Source organism: Monodelphis domestica, chromosome 8, assembly GCF_027887165.1.
Source record: "Monodelphis domestica isolate mMonDom1 chromosome 8, mMonDom1.pri, whole genome shotgun sequence".
NCBI classification, from domain to species: Eukaryota; Metazoa; Chordata; class Mammalia; order Didelphimorphia; family Didelphidae; genus Monodelphis; species Monodelphis domestica.
Window position 1 is genome coordinate 82,793,629 of NC_077234.1, and position 14,238 is coordinate 82,807,866.

Here is a 14,238-nt window from a genome sequence, read left to right on the forward strand (position 1 = left end):
AGCTCCTTCCCTCTGGTGATTAGCTCTAACATCATTATATGTATCTTGTTTGTTTGTACATAGTTGTTTCATTTTGTCTCTCCAAAACTGTGAGCTGCTTGAGATGAAGGACTGACTTGTGCTCTTTGACTCCCCAATACTTAGCTCAATAGTAGGTGATTCATAAATAATTAGTGATAGACTTGTTGACTCATAAAGCTAAATATATTTCAATTCTAGTAAGAAAAAATACAAATGAGAAGCATGAATAATCCCAGCAAATTATGGAAAAAGTTATATGAAGTGATATAAAGTTAAAAAATAACATACACATTGTCTGTAATCATATTATTAAAAAATGATGGCAACAAAGCTCAGAAGAAAATGAGATCAGGAGAGGGACCATAGAAGGAAGTAGAACATGTTAGTTCTTATTTTCTTAAACCTAATATATAGTACAAAAGGTAAATTGTAAATAATTAAAATTTTGTTGTATAGATGATTTCATTTTAAAGTTTTGTTTATTTAGATTTTTGTTGCTATTACAGTTACCAGATAATTTTATACGGTCAATGAAATACAGTAAATAAATTCATAATCGGTAGGGGAAGGGAAGAATTAAATCAAACATGCAAAGTCTTAAGCATAAGTCCCAATTAGAAACCACATAGTAACTAGAAACCAGAGATAGCTGGTGCTGCACTGGATAAAACAGTGGGCCTGGTGTCAGGAAGATCTGATTTCCAGTTTGACCTCAGACATTTACTAGTTGTATGACCCTGGGCAAGCCACTTAAACTCTGTTTGCCTGAGTTTCCTCAGGCATAAAAAACAGATAATAACAGTATCTAAGTTAGAGAGTTGCTGTAAGGATAAAACAAAATAATATTTGCAAAAGTATTTAGCACAGTGCCTGGCACATAGTAGGTACTCTTCCCCTTCCCCTTCCCCTTCCCCTTCTTATTTCTTAGAGTTTGCTGTCTTGCTTTATTCCATTTTCGTATGTATATTCACACATACAGAATGCCAAGGCAGAGGTTATATGAGAACTTCATTGGAAAATGCTGTATTACTAAAGAGATGGCCTTACCAACATGGGATGATATGCAATTTGAAAAAAAGAAATAATAAAGTCTTATTACTATGTGACAAGAAGGAAGTATTGGGGCATTTAATAAAAAAAAATTAGTTATCACAAAATAACACATTGGCAAGGGCTCGAGGAGGCAGACAAATTGAGTACCTGGAAGATCGTGAGACTCTAAAATGCAAGCAGGAGGACATAAGGGAGGTCAGAGGCCAATAAACAGTGTCCAAAACAGGGCATTTGAGCTTATTGCAGAGATATATTCTCGATTTGATTGGGAGAGTGGGTGAACCTGTCTTAGTATTTGGAGTCATCCATGTGCCCCCTAACTTTAACAAATAAGCATTTGTTGTAGTCAGCTCTTGACTGTCTTGTAGCAAATCCAAAGTCCAGCCTTTTATTCCCTTCTTCCTCATTCACTGGCAGCTGACATTAGTTCTAAAGATAGCTTGCAGAGTAAATAAATAATTTTCATTCCTCAGTCATTTTCAGTAGTGTCCAATACTTTGTGATATCATTTGGGGTTTTCTTGGCAAAAATATTTGCTTCTCCAGCTCATTTTACAGATGAAAAAATGGGGGCAAACAAGGTTAAGTGACTTGCCCAGGGTCACACAAGTAGTAAGTGTTTGAGGCCATATTTGAACTCAGAAAGAGGAGTCTTCCTGAAACCAGTACTCTTATCCATTGTGTTTCCTAGCTGCCATGTTCTAATTTATGATCTATCTATATACCTAACCTGCCAGGAAACATTTGTATTCTTACTCTACATTCATTCTCCTTATTATGGAATTCATCTAATTTCACATTTCAAATACTATAAGAATTTTAACTCCTTAGTTTATATTATTTTAAATATATTTATTAATTTTACATAAATTTATAAAGTCTCTCCTATTCCCTCCTCAAAGAGGAAAAAAAAAGAAATTAAAAGCTTCATCATAAACATTCATATTTTGACAAAACAAATTTCCACATTGTGTATGCCCAAAAAAGTATCTGCATCATAAATTTATCATTTCTCCTGCAGGCAGTGAGTGTCATTCAAATATTATGTGTATTAAAATGGTTACGATTGGCTACTTTTATCCCTTGCCCTTTACCCACTCCCTATCTGTGTAAAGCTACCTACATCTCTTTTTGTATATTCTAATGACATTTGAAAATTATCATGTTGAAAATTAAACTTGTATTACTTTACCTTCCAAAGCTCTTCTTAACTTTTCATGGCTGTAAACACCATCACTACTGGTCAGTTTTCAAGGTCTGAAAAGCTAGTCCTATATTCAATCATAGCATTGCAGAATATTCAAGCTGTGAGAGAACTTGGGAAATCTATGCCCTAGACAGAGAGTTGGAAGAGACTTTAGAGATCATCTAGTTCAAACAGAAAATTTTACAGATGAAGAAATTCAGGCCAGCAGAGGTTAAGTGACTTCCCCAAGTTCCCACAGTAAATAGCAACAGCAGGATTTGAACTCAGGTTTGAAATAAAAATCTAATGCTCTGTTCCATTGCACCATTCCCTTATTAGATTGGTGCATTTTTAATGTTCAATTCACTAAAACTTCAAAGTCAAAGAATTACAGAAACATTGAGTTGAAAGGTACAGCTAACACCATTTACTCGAGTAAATTCCTGGAAAAGAATTATTTCTGAAAACATTCCTGGGACAGTTAAGTAGCAGAGTAGATAAATCACCAAGTCTGGAGTTTGGATGATGTGAGTTCAAATTTGGCCTCACACTTCCTAGCTATAAGACCCTGGGCAAATCACTTAATCCCATTGCCTAGCCTTGGCCACTCTTCTGTCTTAGAAATGATACTAAGTCAGAAAGAAAGAGTTTTAAATGAAAAAGAATCCTGACTCTTGATTCACCCAGCTGCCCCCCACCCCCCCGTGTTACATACATTCTTAAATTGTTAGGACACTTTTACTTTAGGTGTGAGGCACCAAGTGATACTTCCCAATATACTATTTCATTGTCACTATTACTTGAGCAATTCCATTATAACTATAAAAGAAATAATTCCACGATATCATCCTGGATTGTGTGATAAAGCATGGAAAGGTTTGCAATAGTCACACTAATAGAAGATATTCTGTTTCTAAAAGAAATCATAGAGCTGACATAATGGCAAAATTTGCGGCCAGAAATGCTCCAGTGTATATTATGAACTTATCAACTATAGAATCTGATGATCTAGAAAAAGGTTATATAGACTCAGAAATACAAAAATGGAAAGAGAAGTTTGGAGCAAGAAAAGAACATGGTATATGCTTAACAAATACAGGAAAGCCGCTGTTACCAAAAGACTTGTATACCTATTTGTGACAAGCCATTCACACAAAAGGTCATTTTGGTAGTCAAGCTGTAATTGACACAGTAAAGAGTCAATGGGTTGCTCCTGGAATAAGTACTGTAGCAAATGAGATCTGCTCATGATGCTGTTTTTCAAAAATTCAATCAAGGAGCATTCAGACAGAAAGGTTTAGGTGGTAGACCTTTAGCATATTGTCCATATGAGAGTCTGCAGATTGATTACATCAGTATGCCAAAGCTGGAAGATGCAAGTTTTGCTTGGTAATTGTTGATAGATAATTTCACTCAAGACATCCTGAAAAGAATCTATGAAAATCTAGGAATAACACCAAAATATCATATGCCGTATCATCCCCAAAATTCAGGCCAAGTTGAGTGTGTAAATAAGGAAATAAAGATGATGGTAGGGAAGCTCTATGCTGAAACTCATCTCAAATGGCCAGAGATTCTTCCCATAGCTTTCCCTTTACTTACATACGAGACCAAGAGCAGATTTACATATATCATCCTATGAAATGCTCTTTGGAGATGCTCCACTACAAGCAAAAACTTGTAAGGCAGTCTATACATGCCTCTTAGGAGGAGATTGTCAACTTGCTTCTTACTTAAGTGCTTTAGAACAGACTAAAAGAATTACATGAAATGGGAGTATTCATTCAAACTGGTCCTTTGGATTATTCTCTTCATAATTATGAACCAGGAGATATGGTATATGTAAAAAATTTTGCTAAAACATCAGCAACACAGGAAAGTTGGTTAGGTCCTTACACTATTGTGTTGGTTTGTCTTCAGTGAAAGTTTTGGGTAGAGATTCTTGGTATCATTGTTCACATATAAAATTAGCATATGGTATAAATAATGAAAATGTACAAATCATTGAAGAAGGAAATGAAGAGATTGCAGAAAGATAGAATCATCAGTCAAATTGAGTCTGCAGTCAGAAAGATCAGTAAGGAAAGGACCATTCCTGCAGAAGAGGATAGAAGAGGACAATGCAGATGAAGAGGAGAATTCAGGAATTAATGGACATTGATGAAAGACTGAGAACTTAAAAATTTAAAAGACTTTGTGAAATTTGCAATGAAGAGGATTACAGGATAAATGGACTAAAGATTTTATACTTTGGGTAATGTATTATAGTATATAATAACATAGCATTTATTCACATACAAACACAAATGTATTTCCTACTATGGAATTGCAGAAGGATATTCAAGAGGAAGGAAGTAGGGGTGAGTATGTTGCATACAACAGTAACATAACTCTTATATAACAGTAACACTGACATTTAAATAGCAAAACAACATGACAACAAAAGTAACTACATAATCAAACATAAACACAAAACATAAACATGGTTAGGTTACATTGAATCACTACTTAAATTAGTGAAACATGTATAGTTAGGGTACTAACAGTGTTATGATTAACTATAGATATGATATTTACTAACAAAATGTAGTTACATATTTAGATTTAGTTTAGGTATAGAAATTTAGTTAGGAGAAGTATTTTGAAGTTAGGTAAAATTAAGTAAGATAAGGTAAGAAAATTAGATACTGACTTGCACTGCATAATACATTACACAACACAAACAACATATGACATCACATATAAAACAAAATTGTCATAAATATGTAAATATATGTAAATAGGCTATATAATAGGATTGTAAATTAATTGTATTATAGTGTATGTAGATATGTAAACTATGTGTAAATATATGTGTATATGTATAGCATACATGTATATACTGTATGTATGTACTTTGTGTATATATATAAATTTTGTACATAGCTCACTGTTACACGTATTTGCATAAATGAGTTTATTGTTTGGTTTAATTTTCATTGTAAAACTTATGCAATGTTGGGTTTATTGTGATTTAAAAAAATTTTTCGGTAAGTTTAATGTCAATGTATTGCAATACTAGTACATTGTTCTGTTTTAGCTGATAAGAGTATTTTAAGTTTGATATTTGCATGGAAGTAATGTTCATCTGTTTGATGTTATTTGCTGTTCTGATTTGGCTTCTGTTTGACTTTTGTACTTGTTCATTATTTACTTTGTTTTCCTTTTCCTTTTTCCCTTGTTACAGTTCCTTAGAATAGGTTAGTGTAGGTTAGAGTAAGATAGTTGAGTGTAGGTTGTTTATTATTTTTAGGTAGATTTCTTAGTTTAGGTAACTGGTAAGTATTTTAGATTGTGCACAAATTCAAAAATTGTGTTTTCAACATGATTTTTGATTTGTGCAATAGGGGGGAATTGTGATAAAGGATGGAAAGGTTTGCAATTTGCAAAACTGTGCAAAAACTGAAAAGTGCAAACCTAGGTATGACTGACAGTGACATGAGACCAAGGGTCACATGGGAGCCTGAGGGGAGGATCTGGGAAGACGCCATCTTGCCCCAATGAACTTTTCTTCTGGTCTCCTGAGGAAGTCAAGACGAAGGTATTAAGAGGGTTTTCCTGTGTTGAACTGAGGAAGGATTCCTCTATCAAGCCTGTTGTCAGCATTCAGTCTCACTTGGACATCAGGACTTGCTTGGACATCTAACAACAGATCCTGGTTCTAACTGGTTTTTGGACCCCTGCTGAGTAAGATTTGGAAATGTGAATCTTAAAATTTCTCAGACTTGTGAATGTTAAAAATTCTCAGACTCTACCTTAGAACACTTGGTTAAGACCATTCCCCATTTTAAAGAATGAAGGTACTTGATCAGGAATGTGAGAACTCTAATATTACTCCACCCATACTTTAGCATATTTTAGGGGAAGATAAAGTTGTAAATTCCTTACTGAACAATGAAAAGCACTTACCCCATACTTAAAGTAAAGCTAAAAGCCCTTAAGCTAGGTCTATTTTTAGATCTAATACAAAAGGGTGCTAAGTATCTATGAAGGTCAAATTAATCACTAAAAGGTCAGGCAACTTGCAAACTTGCCAGGGACAAGCTTAACAAAAGAGCTGTGAAGTTTTAGTTTACTCAGGTGTGAATTACTCAAAAGTTTAGTCTACTCAGGTGTGAATTAAGAATGGTCAGTGCTGTGAAAACGTCTGCTGTGATTGGTAGATGTGAAAACTTAGGGGAGGTGACATAGGAGAAAATTCTCTTTAAAAGGAGGTCAGAAGGCCTCTGAACAAATTCAGCTATGGAGCTGAATTGGAGGCTGGGCTCTCTCTCGGTGGCTGAATTTAGTTCAGCTTCCTGAGCTATACTGGAGGGTCTCTCTGAACACTAGAGTTTTGCTTGGAAGAATGTTGTGGTGAGTTGATAAAAGACTGACTGATCTCTCTCGTAAGGTTTAAGCCTAGGCTGGCCTAGCCCTTTTCTCATTATTTCCTCTTACTCTCTCTCTCCCTTTCATTAATTTCTTATTTGTATTAATTAAAATCTCCATAAAAACCCAGCTGACTTGGGTATTTCATATATGGGAATTTTCCCATGGCGACCACTTTATTTTTTAATATAAAATCAAGACACTAAAAATTATCTTTTACAGTTTTGGCAATTCAAAGTCTTGAACTCATATTTTCGCGGTCACAGTTTTTAACAACCACTCTTTTGTCTTTTAACAGGAACTTGGTTAAGTTTTAGTTTAGCAATCTAGTTAGCATAATTAGTTTGTTTTTAAAAATAAGAATAAGCATAAGTAAATCCCCAAGCCCTTATTTCTTTCCCTTCCAAAACAATAAAGTAGATTTTTAATAGTCCGGCCCTCATACAGTGAACTGGCTCCCTGTCTAAAGAGTTTGGGGACCCCTGACTTAGAGGCCTTAATTAACCCTTTCATTTTCAGAATTTATGTTTTTCAGTCTTGGTGTCCTCATTTGGGAATGCTCCTACCAAGTCCCTTACTTCAGGCAGGATCTATTCATACTTCACTTCAACTCACATCCCTTAGGTACCTTCTTTTTTTTTTCCTAACCCTTAACTTCTATCCTAGAATCAATACGAAGTATTGGCTCCAAGGCAGAAGTACAATAAGGGATAGGCAATGGGAGTCAAATGACTTGCAAGGGTCACAGAGCTAGGAAGTGTGTAAGGTCAGTGTTGAACTCAGGACCTCCCATATGCAGGCTTAGTTCTCTATTCACTGAGTCAATTAGTTAGACATTTACTACCCTCCTCCCCTACCAAGATAGCTTCATGATAACCTCACCAACCTGCCTTACCACCATGTGGTTGCCTCCAGTTCTAGAGACATGATCAAATAAATCCTATCATCTTTCCTGGAAAGGTTTTTTTTTTTTTTTTATCAAACTATTCCCCCATAGTTCACTCAGTATCCCTTTATGGCATGTCCTTCTCTTACCACCACTGCCCTGTTTGTGGTGTATTCCAAATCAAAATGTAAAATCCTTGAAGGAGACTATTTTTTGCATTTGTATTTGTAGCCACTGTTTGGCCCATAGTAAGTGTTTAATAAATGCTTTGTATTTATTCAGCGTTATAAATGCATGGATCTTCTGTACAGATAGGATAGATAACTGAACTTATGGGAATAAAGAGGTAAGTCCTGCCTGTGACAGATATTCTGACTGCATGGCACTGGGCAAGTTACTTTAACTCTCTAGGATGATGTATTGTGAAGAAGATGCTTATATACATCAATAGAGAGAATTCCCCATCCTCTTCAGCAGCTCCTCATTACCAATGGGAAAAAAATGAATGAAACATTTATCTAGAATAAGATATTCTAATGGGAAGTGAAAAATCACATGGAGATCACATGTCAGCTGCAAGTGAGATGAAAAGGTCCAATGACCCCCTTAAAGCAGATGGAAATGTCTTTTCTTTAGGATTATTTCCACTGGCAAAATCTCATCATCATTTCATGTTTAGCTATCTGTCAATGGGAGGGATTTTGTTGGCATTGACTCTCATTTCTGGGATTTCAGATCCTGTCCCTTATGCTAAATCATGTTACCTTCCTCTGCCCTTTAAATATCTTATTTCTTTTCAATAAGATACCCTCATCCAGAGTTATATTCTAGTCATAGGTTTCATGGCTTCAAGTTTTAGTGATAACTCTGATAAAATTTGCCTCATTATATTAGGATTGCTATTCCACCTTGCTTGGTGCCTATGCTGCTATGTTTGGCTGAGTTTTGCCATTCAATGGATTTTACTACTAGTAGATTCTTGTCTTGGATTTTGTTCAATTCTGTCAGAATTGCAGATACTCTGGTTATTTTGTCCTTTTTCCTACCTTTTCAATGAAAAAGCTCTGTTGATTTGACTTATATGTTCATTTCCAAAAGTGAAGGGTATTCTTTCTCATTGGCCTGGATATCATCCACTTTCTTCTCTTATGACATTTTATCTCTTCTCTAGCATAGGCTCCTAAATACTACCAAATCTCTCCCTCTCCAATTTATCCTTCACTTTGAAGTCACATTATTTCTCCTGAAGTACAGTTCTAATCATGCCATTCTCTAGTATCAAAATCTTCAATGACTCTGAATCAAGTCCAAACTCCTTCCTCTGTCATTCAAGTCAGCAATGACCTGACAGAAACCATTTATCAATCTATGTCTTTCTACACGAGTCAGAAACTATAGTCAAATTAGTCAATTCAATGCTAATCCCTCCGGCTAGAATATCTTATCCCTCATATCTATATGTCAATTTCTTACCCATCCATAGACTTCCAACTCAAATTCCACCACTTTCATAAAACCTTAGACTGATCTGCACTCTCCCATTTTGAAGAGATTCCCCTGCCCTCAAGTCATTTTTGTACTTCTTTATTTATCGCATTTTTCCTCTTATTCATGTAATATAGTGTTCATATCCTTGAGTAGCAACTTGACGAAGTGGAAAGAGCATTGGACATGAAGTCAAGAAGAACTGATTTCAAATACTTCTACATATACTTATTAGTAAATTGATCCTGGATCACACTGACCCTCATTTTCCTTATCTATGAAACAGAAACAATAATGGCACCTACTTCAAAGGGTCGTTGTGAAGATCAAATGAGATATATATTAAATGCAAACATTTAAATATCACATATATTTATTTATTGTTGTTATACTCTTATCTGAAAGCTCTGTGAGGACAAGAATTCTATCCTATCATGCATGGAATTATCCAAGGATTTGTTGATAGATAACTGCTGCCAAGTCATAACTGTCAAACATACAGAGATAAGGAAAAACTGTTTATTTTATTCTCAGAGCATAAATTCACTGTATAAACAAATCAGTGAGCCCTGAGCAACAGTTTCAGCAACCTTACATAGGTTTTAGTTACCTAGGCAGGACCAGCACAATGGAACTTTGCATAGGAAAGAAAGATAAGGTCAGGATTTATACATCAAAGAACAGCTTGCCAAAACCTCTATAATACATACAGAGAAAGTCGGCAGTGAACACTAGGGATATAGCTGAAATTTGCAAACCAAACAATAACACTGGAGTTAAATTTAAAATTTCAGCTTGATTTTGCACAGCCTAGCTATCATAAGTAAATGATGGTAATAAAACGGAGCCAGAAATTCTCTAATGGCCCTCATCTTCTTTTTGCCTAGTAATTTGCAGGACATAGATGGGGTGTTGAGGGAGGAATAGCATCTGTCTGACCCAAACAGATGTGAAGATTCCTACCCACCCACTTCCATTCCTGCAGAATGGATGAGAACAATTTGTTCCAGTGGCCACAAAGGCCCTGGGGAGTGCTTCAGAGCTTGGTCAGATATTGAAGACACCAAGGTCATCTTCCTTATCCTAGCCAATCACCACTGACTTTTGTCCTGACAATGGATTTTGACTCTGGAAGAGAGAGTGAGGCTGACGATTTCATGCAACTCTGCCTCACTTAAATCCCATGACATCATTGGTCCTCTTCAAAAACTAAGGATAAACAACAGTAACTTTCACAGTGTAGATGCTCATGATATACCTGTTCGATGAATACAAGAATAACCAGTCACTGGAAGATATGTATACAGTTATCCCTTCCATATTGCAACTTTCCCTATAACCGGTTCTATATATCACAGGTTAGCAAAAGAAATCAAATGGGAATATTGGGAAAGTTTTGCAATAGCCAAGGGTGACACATGAAGGCCAGCAGGTGATGCAGAAAAAGTTCAGAGACTCAGAAATGCTTAATTAACCCAAAATTTACAATAGAGTGCTGTGAATAACAAAAGAAAATAATAGACTTCTTTTCTGGTAAGAAGGGAAGACCAAAAAATTTTACATGGATTTTCCAGATCATGCACCAACCCCTGTGATATAGAAGGAATGTATATTTTTTCTCCCTCATCTCCCACTACAAATCACTACTGTTTTCTCCATCTTCAAATTGCATGGTATTTACTAATTTATATACAAGATGCCTGACCCAATGCAAGCTTCCTAAGGGCAAGGACAATACAATTTGTTTCTTCCTGCCTTCAACATATAGTACAGTTCAATACCTATGTCCATAATAGGTGCTTAATAAGTATGTATTAAATTGACTAGAATAGGGTCTCTTTTGAAAGCACAAGATGTCAGTAAGTGACCCCATTCATAGTATATTGACCCCAATTTTTAAAAATTCCAAGTAAAAAAAAAGTTTTCTAAATGGCTCCTTTACTTATAATGCAATGTCAGTCCTAAAGTCCAGAGAGAGAGTTCAATTACCTCAGTTGCAGCTAGAACCATATCTACTATGAACATGATTTTGATGTCTAATGGAATTGGGGGAATATATTCTTGAACCAAAAATTCTTAGGACAAAGCAGGCTAAAAAAAAAAGTGGGGAATATAGGTTTGTTTTTTTGTTTTAGGCAAAGACATTTATAAGGTGAACAAAGAGGTAGAAGGTATTAAAAAACCAGGGATGTCAAAGCGTTGCCCCTTTCAGTTTTTCAAAAGGTTGGCCCTTCTTTGACAAAAATAAAATTTCTGCTCTACCCAAAATATACAGGAAAGCTTAGACCACATGCTTTAATTTTGTTGGCTATCAGGTGCTAATATGTTTATTTTTTTAATATAGAGAGCTCAGAGGAGTGAATACCAACACTAATTCATTTACTAGTTCTTGAAGTAGTGTTCTACTTTAAAAAATATAAAGTGCATAAAAGGCATGATTTTGCTTTAACAAGGTGAGATTTATGACTTAATAACCAAAACTCATTGTAAAATACTTGAACATTTATTTCATAGCTTAACAGAAAGTAATTATAAGAAAAGATCAGCATCTCAAAAGTTCATTTAGGATTAATGGAAAGAAACCATAAATTTGGGGCTCTCTTCTTTAAAAAAAATGACTACCTTCCATCTTAGAGTCAATATTGTGTTTCAAGGCAGAAGAACAGTAAGAGCTAGACAATAGGGGTTAAGTGACTTGCCCAAAGTCACAAAACTGGCAAGCATTTGGAGTTGGATTTGGACCCAAGACCTCTCATCTTTCAGCGTGACCCTCAGTCCACTGAGCCACCTACCTATAACCACAGGACTTTCTTCTTTTAAAGATAGTTGTATAGAAAATTGTGAAATATGCTAAGTTTGGCTTCCTCGGGCAGAGAGCAGTGCTTTCTTTCTCTTCCATTCTCTTAAACCATCTCTTAGAATCTCCCTATAAATTTCTCTATACTACTCCCACCTCCAAGCTCCTGTTGGAATTACCTCAACCCAGTTCCAATGACTGTGAATTTTTTAGTGTGAACATTTATACCTTGGAAATCAGCAAACTGCACATCAGAAATTAATTTATTATTTTGTTGTTTGTCTAGGTTTTTTTTTTTTAATTGATAAAGAAAATGTCATAATGTGGAATAAACCTAAAAGCTATAGGGCAAACTTTTTGAGGTTCTATTGTTTACTGTTGATACTCTTCTGACTAGTGCTTTCCCCTCTTGAGAATTTGTGTTCTCTAAATGTTTTGACTACAAAGCAAAATGGTTGTTTATGTAAATACAACAATTTAAAAATGTAAATGCCATTTTTTTTGGCCCTGAGGCCCTATCACAAAAAAAGGGCAGGATTTGGCCCTTGGGCCTTGTTTGCCTATTCCTGAGCCTCTAGTCCTCTAGTTGACAGTCCAAATGATTCAACTGTAGGGAAAACTCCATGTTTTATAGCTAACCTCATCCACAAATTATTTTTTTGAGAATATCCTCTGTTTTGAATCTTGGAACCTTATCCAACAGAGAAATTCTTTCTGCAGCCTACTTGAGTGTCATTCATCCTCTGCTTTCACTTCTACTTCCAAGGAAAGGGGCAACCTTTTAATAATAATTGCTTAATTTTTTTCAAACCCTTTAAGGTTTGAAAAGGCATTTACAAGTATGTATTATTTCATTTTTTTCTTATAATACCTCTGAGAGATAGGTGCCACTGTTGGTGGATGACCATGAAAATACCTTCTAACTCCAACATTTTATAAAATACCCCAGGAAAGGGTATTGTTAAATTTAAATTGTGGTTGGACTCTGAATTATATTAATTAAGTGGTCACCAGGGATTTAATTCCTAAATCCCAAAATGAATTACAAATGGAATTTTTGGCAGTTTATTTACAATATTTACAATAGAAGGAAGATATTAAAGAATGAAAGAGAGAGAGAAAACTCTGGCTTCTTCTGATACCAGTTAGAAATTCTAAGCCCCAGGCAGGGGAAGAGAGTTTCAAGGAGTTGGACCTTTCCTGGAGCCTCAGGCCTCCAGAAAGGTGAGGTCACTAAGTCAGCTCAACGGTAACAGTCTAAAAGAAGTCTGGGTGTCTATATTCTGGTCACTTCTCTGAGTCAGTGGCCTAATGTGTGAACGAATCTCCAACTCTCCGAATGTCTGTCGTCTCTTCAGCTCCAAGTGACTGATCCTTCACTCCAAGCCCCGGTGACTGACTGTCCCCTTCAGTCTTTTTCCCCTCTACTTACAGACCTTTTTCTCTTGTGTCACCTCCTCTAAATTTTCATGTCTACCAATTACAGCAGAAGCTTTTCTCCAGGACTGCCTATTCTTTAGTTCTCACTTTCTTTGTTTAGATTTTCTCCAGGATTGTCCATTCTTTAGTTCTTAACTTCTTTTGGTTAGATTTTTATATTTTTGGGTTACTTATATCCTCTTTTGTTAAGTTCACCTTTTGTAGTTACTTAACACCTTTTTGTGGTTAATTCACCTTTTGTAGTTACTTAACACCTTTTTGTAGTTAAAATCTAAAAAATAGATTGTAGCTTACAATTATAGCTTCACTCTAAAGGAAGAACTAAGTACCTTCATTGTTACAATTAGGAGATTACAATTTTATCTTCACAGTAAAGAAAGAGCTTAAGTATCTTCATTGTCACATCAGAAGATAGCTAAATCCAATCTTCACAGTATACATCAAATCATTTATCCCCAAGTATAAATTAATTTTGCCCTTTAAGTAGTTGTAAGGAAGAGAGAATTTGAGCATATGGTGTGGGTCTGCAGGGAGATGTAGATGCAGGGAAAATATTCTAGGATGTGTGTGTGGGAGCAGTGTGAAACAGTTAACTGATGTTGGAGCTGGGTCCTTCTCTGGTTTTGACCTGGAGGGACTGGCTGCTTTCCCTTGGTAGCTGTTTCTCCCTTGTCTTTCCCATACGACCTACTTACCTGCTGTTTTGTTGTCATCTACAGAGCTTCCTGTACCATTTTGGACATCTGTCTGTAACATAAGATCTGGGGTCCTTCTGGATCCAGGACCTCTCCTTGGGCCCTGTCCTGCCAAGCTGCCAAAACTCACCACCTCTATTACCATAAAAAGGGGATGGGGGATTAGGTTTAGTGTAGGTTTTTCTATATGAGGGATTGGGGTCTTTAGACAGATAGGTAAGAATTAGGTTAGCTCAAAATCTGGGAAGATTTTTAGATGTTCTAGA